The sequence below is a fragment of the Suricata suricatta genome, chromosome X, assembly GCF_006229205.1.
Source record: "Suricata suricatta isolate VVHF042 chromosome X, meerkat_22Aug2017_6uvM2_HiC, whole genome shotgun sequence".
Taxonomy (NCBI): domain Eukaryota; kingdom Metazoa; phylum Chordata; class Mammalia; order Carnivora; family Herpestidae; genus Suricata; species Suricata suricatta.
The window spans coordinates 11,773,102-11,792,904 of record NC_043717.1 but is presented as its reverse complement, the minus strand read 5'-3'; the positions used below and the strand labels follow the sequence as shown (position 1 = coordinate 11,792,904).

Here is a 19,803-nt window from a genome sequence, read left to right as displayed (position 1 = left end):
CATCTAGAGGCCTGTCCTTAGCAATGTTGAGGGTGTTGGTTGGCCGCTTTTGATTGGGTGCTGCGGAGGTGGTCGCTTGTTGAGCAATATGTGCCCTTTTCTTGCTATTGTCTAATGATCCTGGGAAACCGAAGCTTAGGCCTTTAAGCTCAGAGGGGAAACTTAAAGCCTGTCATGGAGTCAGTTTGGTTCAGACCTGGGGCCTTTCAAAAAGTATGTATAATTCTAATTTCAGTTCCTGCACTTATGCTTACTTAGGAGAGCTGGAATGATCCTATGATATCTTTTTGGATCATTTGTTTGTTGGGAAAAAATGTCTTGCATTTCTGCACATCTCCTGAACAATGACATCATCAGATTTGCATGCCAGACTATCTTCAGGCTGTTTGTATAATAAAAAGCCTTAAGGGGATAGACGTAGCATCTTCCTCCAAAGCCAAGGGCAGATTTGCCTGCTTTTCGGGATCGCAATCAGAATGTCTCTCTCAGGGGCAGGTTTGTAGTAGTCTCCTTAGCAAAGACCGATACTTCCAAGGCTTGGCGCTCCTCCCTGCATACTCAGGCACTACTGGGCTTTCACTGCATTACTGTGTGGGAATTGAGGCTTGGGGAACCAGTGCTAGTGATGTGATTGTGACTGCTGCTATCGCTGTCTTTTGTCCTTTGTCTCCGACCCAAGAGCTCAATCATTTTATATGCATGTAGCAGAGAGTATGGAGCTGGTGCCTGAGAGGTGTTACCTCAGGACTTCCCACCTCTGCATTCCCTCTCCTCCCTGCCTCCCCAGCAGGTGGTTGGGAGACCAGGACAGAAGAGACAAAAGGCTAATGGTAGGACTTACTTTTTAGAGTTGTTTGAAGACTAAAGGTGAGAGTGTTTGTATAGCATTAATTGCAGGTCTGGCACAGAGTAAATGTTCAATAAAGCATAACTATTTAAATTTCCTTCTGTCCACTAAAGGGCTTTGAATACATTTCCCCAAGGTTCATCTGAGTATGGTTTTCGTTTTCTGTTCATTGGTAGATTCTTGTGTCTCCATTGATTCAGGTGGTGGTGTGAAAATCAGGCCTAACTCACCCTTGGGGAAACATCCCTAAATATTTTCTATATGAAGATGACATAGTAACTAATAGTGTAGTGCATAGTATAAGGCAGAAACTCAATAAATGTTAGATATGATGATGATGATGATGATGATGATAGCTCTTAGTGTGGTTTTTCCCTCCATCCAAACTCCCTTGTCTCACATCTTATTCTATTGCTCAGCTTGGCTCTTCTCCACCTGCTGGCTATATGTACAATTTAAAGTTATAGAAAGAGAAAATATTCAAGGAGCTTAAAAAATTCAAAATGTGGAAGATCCTGTGTATTTGGGTACTCATGGTTGTCATTTTTTCTTGTTTGTTGCTTTATCTGGTAATGTCAGATAAGGAAGCAAAATGGTGAAGACAGAAATGAAATGATCTTCGTTTAAGTTTCAGCTTTATTAATTAGTTAGTTATGAAAACTTGTAAGTTTCCTTAATCCCTGTGCCTCAGTTTTCTCTTGTGTAAAATGTTGACCGTAACAGTATTGATCTCAAGGAATTATTGTGAAGATTAAGTGAATTAACACTTGAAGAACACTTACAACAGTGCTTTTTTCATGGTGACCACTCAAGAAATGTTAAATATTATTAATATTTTGTTTAGGAGGGCAAGGGCAAGGGAGAGGCTTTTTTTATTGGTGGTGGTGCTGATGTTAGCAAAAATACATTTCAGCAACTCATGGAATTTAAGGCAAAGGAGATCTATTGGGGGAAAACTCATCCTTATTATTTCTTTTGAAGCCAATCACTTTCTATGGTATTATGTTGATTAAGACTAAACTTGACTATAAGTAAGGAAAGTACAACTTTTATGACTTAAATATAGAGTCGTGCATCTCTGGAGGCAGGAAGCTCCTGGCATTGGCTTGGCAGCTCAACTATGTCACAGCTAATATCTCTAGGCCTTTCCCTCATGGCCACAAGATGGCTGCTACAGCTTCAGGCATTGAGCAGCATCCAAGGCATAAAGAGTGGTTCCAGCCATATTTGCCTATTTTTATCAAGAAAGCACAATCTGCCTTTCATCTGGAACTGCTATCTTCCTGTAATTCGCCAAAATTACCAACACAAAGGGAAAGAGGAGAGGTACTACATGTTCTCTAGGCCTTTTAGGAAACATAGAGTTGTTCCTTTGGCAACATACATGCGAATCTACAAGAAAGGTAATATTGTGGACATCAAGGGAAGGGGCACTGTTCAGAAAGGGATGCCCCACAAGCGTTACGAATGCAAGACAGGGAGAGCGTACCACGTCACCCGGCACACGGTGGGCATTGTGAACAAGCAAGTCAAGGGAAAGATTCTTGCTAAGAGAATTAATGTCCGTATCGAGCATATTAAGCACTCAAAGAGCCGAGATAGCGTCCTGAAGCGTGCGAAGGAAAATGACCAGAAGAAGAAGGAAGCCAAGGAGAAGGGTACTTGGGTCCAACTGAAGCACCAGCCTGCCCCACCCAGGGAAGCACACTTTGTGAGAACCAATGGAAAGGAGCCGGAGCTGCTGGAGCCCATTCCCTATGAATTCATGGCATGATAAATGCAAAAAGAAATGAAAGACCTCAAGACTGTAAAAAGAAAAAAAAAGCAAAATATTTCCTGGAAACCCTTTAAGTAAATTTTTATTTCTGTCTCATTGGTCAGGATTATGTTACATGGCCACTACTGGTGAGAAGGGAAGCTGGGAAAGCCAATTAATAAAGTTGCCAGTGTTAAAGTTTGAAAGCGACAAAGAATAAGGGAGTGATTGTTGGGTCAGCCAATTGATAGTATTTGTTTCAGGTAGTATTTGGACTTTTTGTGAAAGTGAGCATTAGATCTAGCAAACTATAGATTCTATTGAAAGAATAGTCTGACAGATTCTGTGATTGTCCATGAAAATCAAATATTATTTCTAAAAGGATTATTTTGTCTAACTCTTTCATCTTAATAATGCCTGACATATTAGGCAATAAATATTTGTTGACTGAATAAAAATAACCTGAGAAATAGAAACATAGAATGACTCTTCCTACTGGGTCATTGCATTAGTTACTTATTCCTATGTGATGTTACCTCACAATTTAGTTGCTTAAGAAAATAAATATTTACTCTGCCATAGTTTCTGTGGGTTAGGGATTTGGGAACTATGTATGTGGTGGTTCTGGCTCAGAATCTCTCTTGAGGTTGCAGTCAAGATGTCAGCCAAGACTACGGTTATCAGAAGGCTTGATTGGGGTTGGAAGATCTTCTTTCCAGTTCCCTGTAGTGACTTTTGGTCATAAATCTTTGTTCCTTATCATGTGGGTGTCTCCATAGGGCTGTTTGAGAGTTCTCATGTCAACTAGGTTCCATCAGAGTGAGTGATCTACTCTTGGAAGTGATACACATCACTTCTGCCATGTTCTATTGGTCACACAGATCAAGCCTGGCTTAATGTGGGAGAGGACTGTACAAGGGCCTGAATACCAGAAGGAAGAGACCATTGGATACCATCTTGGAAGCTGGCTACTACAGCCATAGAGCCAGTTAGCAGTGAAACGAGAACCTAATGCCCAGCTTTGCTGATGAGCAAACTGTGGCCCATGTTACATTCTAATTTTTATTTTTATATGTGTCTTAAAAGTTAGAACTAACAATAAAGACAAATTTTTGTTAAAAACAGTCATCACTTAAGTTAAGCTGTAGCATCCTTTATGTTCTGTAGACACCCACATAGACACATTCACACACACACACACACACACACACACACACACACAAATACTCACACAGATGTTTTGCTAGGGCTCAATTCCTATCCGTTTACTTTAGAGAGGAAAAAACCCCACACAATTCTTGCGTACTGTATCTAAACCCCACAATTGGAAAATTATGATAGCTGTGTCATTGACGGAGTATAGATCTGCTGTCATACTTGGTTTCCTCTTCTATAGTGAGATAGAAATCAATCAAGAAAAAAGGAAAACCATCTGCAAGATAGGGCATGAGGCAAAAGGTAATTGAAACATTTTTAAATGAAGAGAGCAGCTTTTATTTTTTATTGTGGAGCAGATCAGGTTCCCAGTCTATTTTTTCACGTGTCTGATTTGGTACAAAAATACAGATTGGGAGAAAATTGTTTGCTGTAGTTGGGTCTTATTGGGAAAGGAGCTCGCATTGAATTTCATCTTATTACAGTGATATTATTTTCCAAGTGTATTTTCAAGAAAGTATAAATTTGTTTTCAGAATGACCAGTCCTTAACACTTTGCAGAGGTAAGCAGTTTTCAGTTTTATCCATTCCAGTTTTGGAACTAAAAATAATAGTGGGCATTTGCTTTATTTGAATCGTGTCCTTTTTATTCCTATTCTTCTGAAGCTCATCAAAACGATTTCTAGGTTTATGTCAATGAATTGACACCTCTTGGAATAATGAAGAGGGAAAGAACAAAGAAAGGTTTTTTGATCTGGCCTCTTCTTTATAGAAATATATATTTCAATTATCTTCAGCTAAAATTGAAATGGATTCCTTTTTGGCTCACATACTTATGTTTCTAGAACAAGTGTTCAAATGTAATTGAATATCATTAATCACTGACTTAATCTGAGTATATAAAATGGATCATACTCCAGGGCCATTTTTTTAATTCATTGAAAGTACAAGTATTTGAGAAAGGAAGTAAAGTAACATTTATGGAGAAGCAATACTGGGTTAAAGACTGTGCCAGGCAATGTTTATATGTTTTTGGTTTGAAACATCTTGATATAGTGGGCCAGCTATGCTCCCAACTGAAAGCTGGGAGAACTGACGCTTAGAGAGGGTAGCCTTCTCACTTGTTCAATGACTGTTCCTTGAGCTCTTGCTTTAGGTGATACGTATTGTAGTGGATGGTGTAAATATAGTGGGAAGTAGTACAGGACCACACGGCTGGTGAGTGGAAAAACTACGAGTAGGACTCTGATGATTTCAATGTTCGGTATCCCTTCATTCCACCTCTGTGCACTTATACACAAATAGCATAGTGCAAGGAGGGCTATGTGGTGGTTGCAGAGAGGTATGTATTGACAAGTTCATCTGGACATTCTGGGCAGCAGGCTTCCGTAGATGCTTTTCTGACATGGTCTCCTTCCTCAGTTATGGAGAGCTGGGGTCCCTTTTTTTTTTTTTAATGAATGCATGTCAAATAGTTATTCCAGCCTATTTCTGTTCCACCCTGTGTATTCTAAGCTATTCATCATCTGTTCCAAGCTTCTCTTAGCTCACAGTCTTTAACCGTGGAGGCTGCAAGGCTCAGCGCTCCTATCTCCAGCCTGTCTTCTAGCTAATTTGGACATATGACTTCGTCCTGGCCGATGAGCTGTAAACAGAATCTGCTGTGCTGCACTTCTTCCTTCCTGCGTGGAGTGTCTGTGATGCTTACGGGTGTCAGCCCTATTGCGAAGGATGGGAGAGACAGAAGGAACTTAGTTTCTTCTGCCGTTTATGAGCTGCTGAACCGTCCTTGGCTATCTGTTCCCAGAATTCTTGGAGCCTGAAATAAATACATTTCTATTTGGATGAACTACTGTTAGTGGGTTCCCAGACATCCTGAACCAGAACACTGGCTTCTCCTCCAGGTCATCTTATTATTCTCTAAAGCCCTCTGAAACATGTTTGAATTTTAATTTATTCACTCAGAAGGTACACAAAACTGCCTTTCAATCTTGAGGCTTCAAGCCATTTCCAAGGAAATAATGGAGTTTAGTGATGAGAAGCAGAGTCAGTCTCGGGGTGAACTTACATGGCACCCCATGCTGAGAAGGGCTCTGTGCTTGGTTCAGTGCTCTGCTACCTCTGTCCAAAAATTCTTAGTTTTTGAATAAAAGACCACACATTTTCATTTGCACTTAGCCCCATAGATCATGTAGCTGGTTCAGGTGAGTGTTTAGAATAGAATTTTACCTGGTCGTTCATCTTGCCTAAACGAATACCAGGAATTCCTTTCTGTCTTAGTTACTATAACAGGTTGATACCATTGCCTTTAAAATATTGCACCTCAAGCTCCAGCCAGGATAATTTTTATGTACGGATATTAACTGATTTTTAAATTCCTTAATTTTATTTATTAGTTTATTGTGCCAAAGGTTATCTAAGGCTATATCTCCCTGAGATCCAGATAAATGGTCTCTGGTGGCTCAGTGAGCATGTATTTTACTTTTCTCCCAATCCATAAAACAATCTGATTTGGGGGGGGAAAGATTTATCCCTTAGAAATATGTGTTCACAGACACGTTATTTATTATACTCTTTAACTTACATTAACCTCTTTCTTTAGTAAAAGTAAACAAGTGTGTGGTTTCTAGAAAAGCTGCCACAGAGAAGCCTCATTATTCATGATGTGTGTCCAGTTCCAGGGGTTATGTAATCAGCAGCTCAGACACTTAGCTACCTAAGGAAGGACTGTTTTGTTTTTTCAAACACTCCCCCATTTTAGCATTAATCCCAGCTTCCATTGAGATGAATCTTCATATGAAATGCAGTTGTTTGCATTATTCTGATCCATGTCCATAATGAGGCGATTTGATTTTTTTTTTTTTAGCCAAAAGACTATACAGTAAAACCTTGGATTGTGAGTCACTTGTTCTGTGAGTGTTCCACAAGACGAGCAAACATTTCTAATAAATTTTAACTTGATAAACGAGCAGTGTCTTGCAATATGAGTAGTGTGTGATGCCGAATGTCACGTGATCACAACTGAGCCAATGGTTCTTCTCTCTCTCTCTCTCTCTCTCTCTCTCTCTCTCTCTCTCTCTCTCTCTCTCTTTCTCTCTCTGGGGGATTGTGGGTAACTATCTCCCACACTCGGATGCTCGGTCTTAGGCCACGGTGTTTGGCAGAAAGTAGTGATTTTTCAGAACGTTGAAAGGTGCTCACAACTGGCACTAGTGTATTTTTTTTTTTATCACTTCATGGACAGTCCTTTGCTTTTCCAGACAAGAGTGAGCTTAGGAATGCTTTGCTTCTTTCTACAGGCTACCTACAGATACAGACCCTTTCCTCTCCTGCCTTATTGCCAGTGACATTAACTACAGTCTGTGACAAGAGTTGATTAATACTGTCCTGTAGTCAGCCTCCATGAGCACATATACAGTGGCTCCCATGCAGAAAAAGGTTGAAAAGAAAGGTGGTAAGAGAAGGAAATGATTATGGTGGAAGTTAAGGAGCAAATCATCAAGAAGTACGAACTAGGTATGCGAGTGGCTAAAATTGCAAGATTTTACAAGAAGCCTACATCTGCATCTTGGAGTCAATATATAAAAGGAGGAAGAGGGATGGCTATATCTCAATCTCATGATTAATATTTAAACCAAGAGTTGTGTCTTTTGAATGGACTTGACTGATGGTTGTTTTGCTTAATGCCTTTTGACTTGGATGTTAGATGATCGAAAACAGAAAAGTATACTTAGTAAACCCTTATGAAGATACTAGAAAAAGACATGGATTTAGGACAAGTAGTTCCTGTACAGAGTTGAAGAGTGGAGAGAATTGGGAACTGTGCCTTTTAGAATGGCTGAGTTTGTGCTGATTTGGAAATCCTTTATGGAAAGCTGACAGTGGTCCTCTACAGTACTATCAATTGTTGAATGAGGCCATTAAATAAGTAAATACATACATACATAAAATAAACACCTTTGTGGTAAATGGCCCATAAAAAATGTTTTAGAAATTGTCAAGTGGCATTTGATTACATGTAACAGTCTCAAATTTAACAAAGTCCCTTCTAGGTTTGGCTAAGTAACTTTCTCCCTATTGCCTTTCATAATTCACTGATGTTCAAAACCAATCTCTAGGGGAAGGTCTTGTCAATTATCAGTCGAGTCCAACATGGCCTCCTAATGCATTTTTCTCTGGCTTTGTGTTCTTCATTTATCACATGCTTTGATGTCATTAAACCCAAGGCCAACTTATAGTCTCTCTTTTACTGAAAATGGATCACATTTATTTCAAACTAAGACACCTTGGGGGAAAAGGAGAGAAGAAAGTTATTTGATTTGCTTAAGTACAGAGCCAAGAAATGCATCGGCCCTCTTCAGTTTTTGTCGGCCCTCTCCCAAGGCCATAATATATTCCTCAAAAGAAACACAATTGACTAAGACATACTGCAACTGCTGAAAAGGAGACATTATTAAAAAATATAGTGATTTGGGGCACCTGGGTGGCTGAGTCAGTTAAGTGTCTGTCTGACTCTTGGTTTCAACTCAGGTCATGATCTCGTGGTTTGTGAGTTCAAGCCCTGCATCAGGTTCTGTGCTGACAGCTCAGAACCTGCTTAGGATTCTCTCTCTCTCTCTCTCTCTCTCTCTGCCCCTTCCTTGTGCTCTCTCTCTCCCCCTCTCTCTCAAAATAAATAAATAAACTTTAAAAAAAATATATATATGCAGTAAAACCTTTGTTTGCTAGCATAATTTGTTCCGGAAACATGCTTGGAATCCAAAGCACTTGTATATTAAGTGAATTTCCCCATAAAAAATAATGGAAATTTAGATGATTTCGTCCACAACTCAAAAATATTCATATAAACTGTAATATAATACAAAATAATAAAGAAAATACAAAATAGAGAGAAAAATAAACAAATTAATCTGCACTTACTTTTGAAAACCTTCGTGGCTGGTGTGAGGGGGGACAAGAGAGAGGGAGGGTTAGTGTGCAGGACAACTTTCCTTATCACTAATGGAATCACTATTATCTATTGCCTCAGTGGAATCATTTTCTTTTCGTGCAACTTTAACAAAGAACCTATCCAATGACACGTGCCTTTTCCTCCTTTTGCGGATTTGGTGGGAACGTGACACTGCATTGTCGTTAAACAGATTCATTGCTTGCACTGCTACAGCCTTATTCGGGTGCTACTTTTCTACAAAATTTTGCACCGTTTCCCACATTTTACACATCTTTCTAATCCCATTTGAAGTAAGGGATTCCTTCGCCGCCTTCTCCCCCTCCTCTGCCGATGAAATGCAGATGTAGAGTTCTTATAACATCTTGCAATTTTGGCCACTTGCATACCTCGTTCATACTTCCCGATGATTTCCTTCTTAACCTGCACCATAATCATCTCCTTCTTCTTACTGCCTTTCTTTTCAAGTATTTTCGGCATGGGGGCCACTGTATATGCTCTCACGGATGTTGACTACAGTACAGTATTAACTCGTCATAGGCTTTAGTTAATGTAGCTGACAGCAGAGGAAAGGGTCTAGATCTGCAGGAAGCCTGACTCAGAATGAAGCAGGGCATTCCTGAGCTTACTCTTGTCTGGAAAAGCACAGAACTGTCCATAGGTGCTTTGAAGTGACAGAAAATACACTAGTGCCAGTTGTGGGCACTTTCCAACATTCTGAAAAATCACTGATTTCTGCCAAACACCGTGGCCTGAGACTGATCATCTGGGCATGGAGATGAACACTCACAATCCCGCAGTGAAGCGGGGGGAACCATTGGCTCAGTTGTGATCATGTGATGTTTGGTGTCACGTATTACTCATATTGCAAAACATCACTCGTTTATGAATTTAAAATTTATTAGAAATATTTGCTTGTCTTGTGGAGCACTTGCAGAACAAGTGACTCTCAATCCAAGGTTTTACTATACACACACACAAAATGGAATGTTCCTCAGCTATAAAAAAGAATGAAATCTTATTATTTGCAACAGAATGGATGGACCTAGAGTGTATAATCCTAAGTCAAATAAGTCAGTCAGAGAAAGACAAATACCACATGAGTTCACTCAAATGTAGAAGTTAAGAAACAGAGCAAAAAAAAAGGAAAAAGGAAACCAGAAAACAGACTCTTTTCTATAGAAACAAACTCGTGATTACCTGAAAGGAGGTGAGTGGGGAGATAGGTGAAACAGGTGGAGGGTATTAAGGGTACACTTATCACAATGAACACTGAGTAATGTATAGAATCACTGAATCACTATATTGTATGTTTGAAACTAATGTAACACTGTATGTTAACTATACTGGAATTAAAATTAAGAAAAGAAAAAGAATCTTTCAAATCAGCCTAGCATTGGACAACCTCTTCTGCAGGGCATAATAGTGAGGTTGGAGGAACACCATAGGGATTTGTGATAATCAGCCTGATGTTGCAAACAATGATTGCACTCATCCTCCATCTTTTCCTCGTCTGTTTTTTGCATCTCATGATCTTCAGCATGTGAAGAATCTTGACTGTTTTAGACATTTGGGGCCTTTGGGTCATCCACCATATTCATAAGCAATAGATAACTAGTAAATACCTAAGATGTTCATAAATACTAAATTTTAAGTAGTTTAGAGGGGGGAAAAGTTGTTGGAGGTAATCACCAGGTGACTCTGTTTAATAGAAGAGGAAATACAGAGTGAAGAGCAGTAGCCTTGTTTGAGACAGGATGGAATGTCATGGACATGTGTTGTGATTCTTGAACATTGGGTTTTTCAAAAGCCCAGGATATTCCCATAATCCCATTGATGATATCATAGGCCAAAGCTTTAGTTTTTTCATCTTACTCGTTACTTAAAAATTTTTAAATCTCATTACTCATTTAAGTCATCTAATTAACGAAGGTGGTCAGGGTGAAAGATGGAATCACAACACACATTTCTGAGATGCATATTTTTAAAAAGGAAATTTTGATTGGAATTGCACTCAGTGTATAAATTATTTTAGGAAGAATTGGTATCTTTATAACCATCTGTTATGAAAGCCAGTAGTATGGCACAATTCTATGTGTTTATTCTTATCTTTATATGTTTTAGTAGAATTTTATAATTTTTATCATAGGGGTTCTGCCTATTAAATAGATGGGCAATCTATGTTTTTGTTGCTCAAATACGTGTGATCTGTTTTTCAAGTATTTATTTATTTTTGTCTACTTTGGGGAAGGAAAACTATTAATTTCTTTATATTTTTTTGTGTGCAACCACTTTATGGAATTTTCTTATCAATTTAAATAATTCCTAGTGGATTTTGTCCTGTTTTATATGTATATTGTTTTCTGAATTTCTTTTTCAATTTCTCATCTTTAGTGTATAGAAATGCAATTTATTTTTGAGTGTTGATTTTATATCCTGCAAAATTTCTGAATTTGTTTATTAGTTCTGACAGCTTTTTTGGTGGAGGCTCTGGGGTTTTATATATTTAAGATCATTCCATCTGCAAGCAGACAATTTTACTATTCCTTTTCTATCTGGATGCCTTCTATTTCTTTTTGTTGCCTAACCGTTCTGGTTAGGACTTCCCAGTACTATGTTGAATAAGTGTGAAAAGAGTGGGTATCTTTGCCTTGTTCTTGATCTTAGAGGAAAAGGTTTCAGCTTTTTAAGTTTATTTATTTTGAAAGAGAGAGAGAGAGGCAGGGAGAGGCATAGAGAGAGGAAGAGAGATCACTCCAAGCAGGCTCCGTACTATCAGCTCAGAGCCCTATGCAGGGCTCAAACCCACAAACTGCGGGACTATGATCTGAGCTGAAAATCAAGAGTGAGATTCTAATTCTGAGCCACACAGGCGACCCTGGGGGATGCATTAAGATGGAGGAAGAAGCCAGAGGCCAAGGAATCCTGACAGCCCCTAGAAGGCTGGAAGAGGAATGAAAATGCATTCTTCCCTGGAGCCTCCAGAAGGAACTAGCCTTGCCGGCCCCTTGATGTCAGCCCAGTGAAAGTGATTTTTGGACTTCCTACCTCCAGAAGTAGAAGAGAATAATTTTGTACCATTTTAAGCCATCACATTTGTGGTAATTTGCTACAACAGCAATAGAAAACTAATACACTTGCTTACTCCTCTACAGATTTTCTCTCTTAAAAAAGTACAGTACTTGCATTCAAATTGTCCTCTCACTGCTTGCTTCTGGAAGGATGCAGACTGTGACACTCACCATCTTTGCTCTACTATCCATCCATTCTTATCACCCCATTCCAAGACATCATTGTCTTTTCTTGGACAGTTATTAGAGTCTGTACGTGAAATACTTTTTGAAGCCATTGAAACATTAAACCCACTACCAACACACAGCCATATTTATTGATTTCATTATGGGTTATGCTTTCTGCATTCTCTTCACTTGGTTTCCTTATTTCCATAGACCTAATATTTTATTTGCTATGATAGTATGAAAGGAGATTCTTGTTCAGAGGAAGTTACGTCTCTCCTGGAAGTTCAAAGTGATTTAGCATTAATTTCATTTGAACAAAAACTCTTTTATTTTGTTAACAATGATTTTGAAGAATTTTAAGGCACCTATTCATCAAGTGCATTTATCACACTGTGTTTATGAAGGCAGGGAAGTGAACATCTACTGTATTTATTGGAGATTACTTACAGAGACAGAATCCGTTAGAGCTGGCTTAGGCGGAAAGGGAATGCTAAGGGGTATGTTACATGGCAATATCATTGAAAGGCCTGAAGAGACAGACTATGAACTGCATTGCCAGGATTGACTTTTGTTTTCTATTTATTTTTGAGAGACAGACAGAGACAGTGCGAGCAGGGGAGGGTCAGAGAGAGAGGGAGACACAGAATCTGAGGCAGGCTCCAGGCTCTGAGCTGTCAGCACAGAGCCCGACGCGGGGCTCGAACTCACAAACTATGAGATCATGACCTGAGCCGAAGCCGGACGCTTAACCGCTTAACGGACTGAGCCACCCAGGCGCCCCGCCAGGGTTGACTTTTGAAACAAACCACCAAACCAGGTCTCCAGGGACACTGTTGCTCCTCCCACAGGCTGAGTGGGCTACTGCCACCAAAGTGCCGGCTTGGAAGCCACTGCCTTTGCTGTGATAGGGAAGCCACTTCTGCTACATCAGGAAACCATGGCCTCAGCTGCTAGCGTTGGCAGCAGGCCACTTCAGCTACCATCTGTGTCCCCCAGATGAATTTCTCACACCTGGCCTCTCTTCCTACATAACTTGGTTTCAAATCCAAGTATTGGATGAGTGTGCATCTGTTATGTACAGTCTAAATCTCACCCACGATTTTTAGTTGTAAGGGAGTCTAGAAAATAAAGCTTATTGCTTTCAAGTCTGTAATCCAGGAAGGCACAGATGGGGGTTGGAACAGAATTGAGCAAGCCAGTCCCCAAAACCCACTACAGCTATGTGCTAGCAACAATATTGGAACAATAAGAAAAAAAATGTTCTGCTTTATGTTCCTAGAATAGAAAACTGCACCAGCTTCAACACCCCATTCTAGTTAATTGAGATTAATATTCTATTATTACTATATTAAAAACATTTTTAATGTTTTATTTATTTTTGAGAGAGAGAGAGTGTGTGTGTGTGTGAGTAGGGATGGGTCAGGGAGAGGGAGACACAGAATCCGAAGCAGGCTCCAGGCTCTGAGCTGTCAGCACACAGCCCGACGCAGGGCTTGAACCCATGAACTGTGAGATCATGACCTGAGCCGAAGTCGGCCCCTTAACTGACTGAGACACCCAGGTGCCCCTATTACTATACTTTTTTATGTAGCAATATTGGTTCTCCTCTGCTTATGCCAAGGTTTTAGGACGCTTTCGTGAGCCATTTCAAAAATAAACTGACTCAGGTCACAGACTCCAGCTTCCCTCTCTTATCTTTCTATGCACCAACCACGGTGTTTTGGAGCCTAGGGGTGTTGGATAATAGTTTTTGGCTAATGATCTTGAGCCTGCATTCCACAACCAAAGGGGAAAGTTCTTAAATTAACGTAGAAGTCACTTTGTTGAATTAGATCCTGAGGGCTAAAAAAGCTTGAATTATGCCCCAATACAGTAATTTTTGAGGGCTGTTATGCTGTGATGCTTTGAGCATCCAGAGTCCATGTTGAGGGGAAAGGAGAAGCAGGTGGTATGACGTGAAAAGACTTCGTGGTGAAGTCCTGTTTATTGAAGCTGAGAAACTTTGATGGAGGCTGTCACTGTTTTCCCTTCTTCCTCATTTCATAGTTTGCTTTGCTAGGCGTTCTGGTTCCCTTGAATGCTATGACGGGGGAAGCCCAGCAACACCACTGTTCACCTGGCGGAGTTCTTGCGCCTTTGCTCTCCATGGGAAACATTGATAAATTTAGCTTTGTGAAAATAGAATCTTAAAGGAAGATGGTTGTGGGCTTTTACAAATTTATAATTTTGCCCCTGGATTTTCATGCAAACATCTTCAAGCATTTTTGTTTTTTGTTTTAATTTTTTTAATATTTTTTAATTTATTTTTTGAGAGACAGAGAGAGAGAGACAGTGCGAGCAGGGGAGGATCATAGAGAGAGGGAGACAGAATCTGAAGCAGGCTCCAGGCTCTGAGCTGTCAGCACAGAGCCCGATGCGGGGCTCGAACCCACAAACCGTGAGATCATGACATGAGCCGAAGCCGGATGATTAACTGACTGAGCCACCCAAGCACCCCTTTTCAAGGATTTTTGGATTGCAGCAAGAAACCAAGACATAACTTTAGGAAAATGGCTTGCCCATCACATGGTTTTGAAAATAAATGCTCTGTAAAATGCAAATTGGGAAACTGGACTGTGAAACAGTTCTCAAAGCAGAAGTTTTTTTCAGAGTACATCATCAAAGTTTGTATGTTGCAGTAATTCGAATAATCTTAGAGGATCTTGGGGAAACAGCAGTGAATTCTAAAATAACAAACATCTGGAAGGTTGGCAGGCATGACCTGGAAGGCTACCAGGTGGAGTGACAGGTGTGCGACGTAAATGCACGGGGATCAGGTGGGAGCAGTTAGTGTAGGTAGTAGCGCTGGAGGCTGCCTCAGGAGAGACTGAGGTTTTCTGTCTTTCTTTGTTCCCAAAACAGATGACTGGGAAACTAGCCATTAAGCTATGCATGTGTTATGTGTTATATGTTATACACATCTTTCTAGGAGCATTTTGTGTTTTTATTAAACAAATTCAGCACTTGGTGCTCTTAATCCTGTATAGGACTTTTTCTTTCCCTTGGATCTATTTGTCCCCAAATACATTAATTAATATTTTAATGAAGCTGATATTATTTCTCATCTGAAATGATTGTATAGAATATCTCTACCACTGATTTTAAACTGTGCTATCAGTTATAAATTGTCCACATAAAAATCAGTCTTCTCTTCAGTTGAGCTTTTCTTTCTTTTTTGCCTTCGAGTAGTGGTTCTCAAAGTGTGGTCCCCAGACTAGCAGCTTCAGCATCACCTGGGAACTTGTTAGAAATGCAGAGTCTTGGTCCTGACCACAGAGCCGCAGAATCATAAGCTCTGGTGGTGGGGTCCAGTGATGTGTCTTTCAGGAAGCCCTCCAGGTGATCCTTATGTGAGAACCAGGTGTGAGAACTACTGCTAGTCTAGGGCCAGAGACGTTAGAGAGAGTAGGCTACGGTCATATCGACTTAAACTTTTGACAAAATTTTGTTTCTTCCCCTTTCAGAGGGGAATCTTCTGTGCAGTTATATTATGTTACCAGAACTAGATGTTGCTAAGGTCTTTTGCCTTGGTAATAGACAAGGGAAAGGATGAGGAGGCCGGGTTTGAAAACTCACATTACTCATTAGTGGCTCTAGCGAAAGATAATAAAAGGTGACCTCTTGAAACAAAGGAAGGTCTGATTGGAGTTGGGAAGATGGCTGACATAACCTAGAAGAAATAGATCTGTCACTTGGCATTGATTTCTCCATAAAGAACATCTGTAATATTTGGGTGTCTTCACAGGGTGCAGAGCAGAGTTGGCCTTTCAGGTGCCCTTGACATGCATTATTCACGTCATGGTAGTGACCCCCGGCCCAAAGACCTCAAGCTTGTTGCTGTCATCAAGGACTCAGTGGTTCGTTCCTCTTCTGAGGTCATCCTTGGGGGGCCTGGCTTTGTGCATGCTGCTTCCCAGTTGAAACCTAGACTGAGAAGCATTTAAGAAGGTGGGAATTGCTCAGTGCTACCGAAGGTCCAGAGGCAATCCCAGTGCCATCCCATTGCCCTGACATACACCAGCTGGCTGTTACATGAAAAATTATTTTTTCCTTTAGGGTATGGATGGGTAGGTGTTCTTGTAGTACCTAGTGCTGGGAAGGTATTATGAGCTGAACTGTGCCCCCAAAAGATATGTTCAAGTCCTTACCCCCAGCACCTCAGGATGTGACCTTGTTTGGAAATAGGGTCATTGCAGACCTAATAAGTTAGGAGGAGGGTAAGCTCTTAATCCAATATTATCAGTGTTCTTAGAAGAGGAAGAGAAGACACAGAGACAGAGACACACAGGGAGAACCCCATGAGACAACAGAGGCAGGGACTGGAGTGATGTATTTATAAGCCAAGGAACAGTGAGGATTTCTGGCAACCACCAGAACCTCTAAGCGGCAAGGAAGAATTCTTTTGTAGAACCCTCAGAGGGAACGTGGCCCTACCTATATCTCGATTTCTGAATTCTAGCCTCCAGAATTGTTAAAGAATAAATTTCTGTTGTTTTAAGCCACCTAATTTGTGGTACTTTGTTACTGCAGCCATATGAAACTAATACAGAAGGTAAATGAGTTAGTTCAGTTTGCCTCAATATGTTTAACAGAGCATACTTGAGTAAACAGATTATTCCAGAAAGGTTGGGAAATTTGGTAGTCTAGTTAACTGAGTTTTCTAGTTTGAGCATTTCCCAGCTTACTCAAAATTTAATTTTACCAACAGTGTTTTAAGTGTTAATCTTCTGGGTTGTCAGTTGTAATTATAATGATGTAACTATAATCTAACTAAAAAAGCCCCATGGTCACTAAATTAGCTGTAGATTCTATAATATTTCCATGTTCTAATAAAGAGATGAAAGGACTTGGAAAAATCTGCAGATCAAAGACTTACATTTAACTGAACCAAATTCCAAGAGGTAGGAGAAAGTGTGATATAATGAAAACTAAAGTTATGTCACTTTTAGACTTTGATAATTTGTAAAGCACTTCGAGATTTTACAAATATTAGATTTAGTAAATACATGCTCATTATCAAACTAGTTATGGTTGTTGAATCTTGGGTCTCATAGATTAATTCAGTTTATTCATTTGTTCTCTTTCTCTCTCTCTCTCTCTGGTAGTTAAAACCAGTTCTGGTTATTTGAACTTGCTGGCTGTTCAGAACCTGGCTAGTGAGGTCACATTGTTATGTGACATGAGAGTCCAGTGGCAAAGCTTTCTGATGAGACAATCCATGAGTCATGATGTAAGATGGGACAGCAGGGTGACTGCAGTCATTGACTCCAGAAGAGAGAACCTGGGTAATGATGCATTCAGCAGCCTTGTGATTTCTCCCAGGCTCTCTCAGCTTTTGGACAATCCCACATTTGCTCTTAGGTCCTCAAAGGATTTCCAAAGTCGGCAAGGCACAAGTAGAGAACAGATATTGTATCCTTACGACAGCTAGATAATGTATATAATATAATATGGATCACACAAGGCCTAACAGAGTCATCCCTTGTGGCATTTAATTGACACAGCTAGAGAGATGGTATGCACGGTTCCCCAAATGTGATAAAAATGCTGATCTTTAGAGTGACTCCTGAAAAACGGTTTCAGTATGTGTCCATTTTAGGGTACTTCTTGCTTTAAGCGGACTCTGTGTTGATGGGCTGACCAAGAGCTATTATCCTAACAAGCACCTTCTGAGAACAAGACTGGAGGAAAACAAAGACGAGTAACTCAGAGACTATTTATATAGTTAGGTAGGAGACATAAATATGTATATGGAGATTCTTAATATAAGGTAAACCTTGAAAAAAGAGATTCTAAAGATGCAAAGATGAAGTATCATATTAGTCCAGATTCGGATGGACTAATTAGTCCAGATTCATTCAATTCATTAAAAAAAAAAAACCCTTCAGTTAAACAATCATTTTCACTGATTTATATTGAACAGATTTTAGAATTTTTGAGCAAAGAGACAGTGTCTTATTCTTTTGGCTTTTCCATATTGTCTAGGACAGGCATGAATGATAGATATTTAATAAATACTTTGTGATATCATTCCTAATGCGAATCTGACACTAGAAGCTGTGAATAATTTGATTTTGAAAGCCTGTGTCTTTATTTTTTTGTTAATTATTTTTTTATGAGAAGGTGATGCAAATTTGGCTGTATCTACCGAACTTTGCAGATGTATTTATTCTTTGCCCCAGTAATTCTCCCTCTAGATGTTGCCCCTACAGATACATATGTGCCGGGAAGAAAGGCCATGTGTGTAGAATACTCACTGTAGCACAGTTGACGACCTAGTGTTCCAATAGAGGCCTATTTTATTGGAACACAACCACGCCCAATCATTTACGTATTGTCTAAGGCTGTTTTTGTGCTACGTGAGCAGAGTTGAGTGGTTGCTACTGAGACTATGTGGCTTGCAAAACCTAAAATAGTTACTATCTGCCCTTAAAAAAAAGTTTACTGACCCCTGTCCTCCCCGCCCCCCCCAGCCTAAGTAATTCCATTTAACAGAATCTTACATATGCTCATATAGTACGTGCAAGTACAAAATTGTTAAAAATACAAAATGATTAAAAAGAAAACGTAAACCACCAGCTTCACTCTTGAGAATGTACACAAGGGATGGTGTTCTCTTTTAGTTTAAGAATCCCTCCCCTCAAGAGAGAAATGGCAGAAGGTGAGGCTGCTTTGTCATTATTTGACAAGGATTCATCGGGTGTATACTGTGGGTAAGGCACTCCTGGGACTGCAGCATGCAAAGACAAATAATACATGATCCCTCTTCTTGGGGGCTCACGTCTAGCAGGGGAGTCAGACATGTTAAATAATTACGAATCAAAATGACAAGTGCTGCAAGAAGGAGAAGGAAAGAGTGCCATGGGAACAACAGCAAGAGCAGAAAATGTGTGAATCTGCCCAAGGCCTTTAAAAAAAAAATCATGCGCTATAACTGAAAGAGGGTATTCACAAAAGGGAGTCATGTTGAAATAAAAATTGCCAGTGAGACAGATTTTACTCTTTCTGAGCAAACAAAGATGGTGGAAGACCATTTGTCTAATTCAAAACCTAAACAAAATGTTTAGGCCAGGAATATTACTGTGCCTGGTCTTTTCTTTTTCTTTTTTTTTCCCTCCAGGGCTCTAACTTTATGCAGCTAGATTTGTTTTCTGAAGGCTGACCTATTTAAACTTTTATAGTGGCTCATTTGGTGCTTCATGAAAATAAAATCTGCATCTTACCGTCATAGGCATTTTTCACAGAAGTAAAACTTATTTTTTCTCTTTTGGTTTACCATAGGTCTAAGCAAATAATAGAAGCATATCAATCTCTAAGTGTGTTGATAAGTGAAGACAGTATTCATCCATGTGAATGGAGGGAGATGAAAACCATCAGCTTCACTTCTGGCCTGCTGAGTTTTCATTTTAATTTTATTAAATGTTTACTTATTTTTGAGAGAGAGAGAGAGAGAGAGAGACAGAGAGAGACAGAGAGACAGAGTGCGAGCAAGGGAGGGCAGAGAGAGAGGGGGCACAGAACCTGAAGCAGGTTCCAGGCTCTGAACTGTCAGCACAGAGCCCCATGTGGGGCTCGAACCCATGTACCACGAGATCATGACCTGAGCCAAAGTCGGAGGCTTAACTGACTGAGCCACACAGGCGCCCCAATTTTCATTTTAAATTAGCTCCCACTATTTGTTTTAGAGGCTGTTATATTTAAGGTTTCTTTAGTATTCCTCAGATATGGAACAAAATGCAAAGATAACTGACAGAATGGTTGATATATAATGTAGAAAGCAGAGGTTCACGTCACATTTCCTGGATGGCTTCCTTTTGCT

At 39.9% G+C, this 19,803-nt stretch overlaps 1 pseudogene; it reads left to right on the top strand.

The window, feature by feature from the left end:
- Positions 1 to 2,136: 2,136 nt before the first annotated feature.
- LOC115283326 lies at positions 2,137 to 2,627 on the top strand (annotated as a pseudogene).
- Positions 2,628 to 19,803: the final 17,176 nt, after the last annotated feature.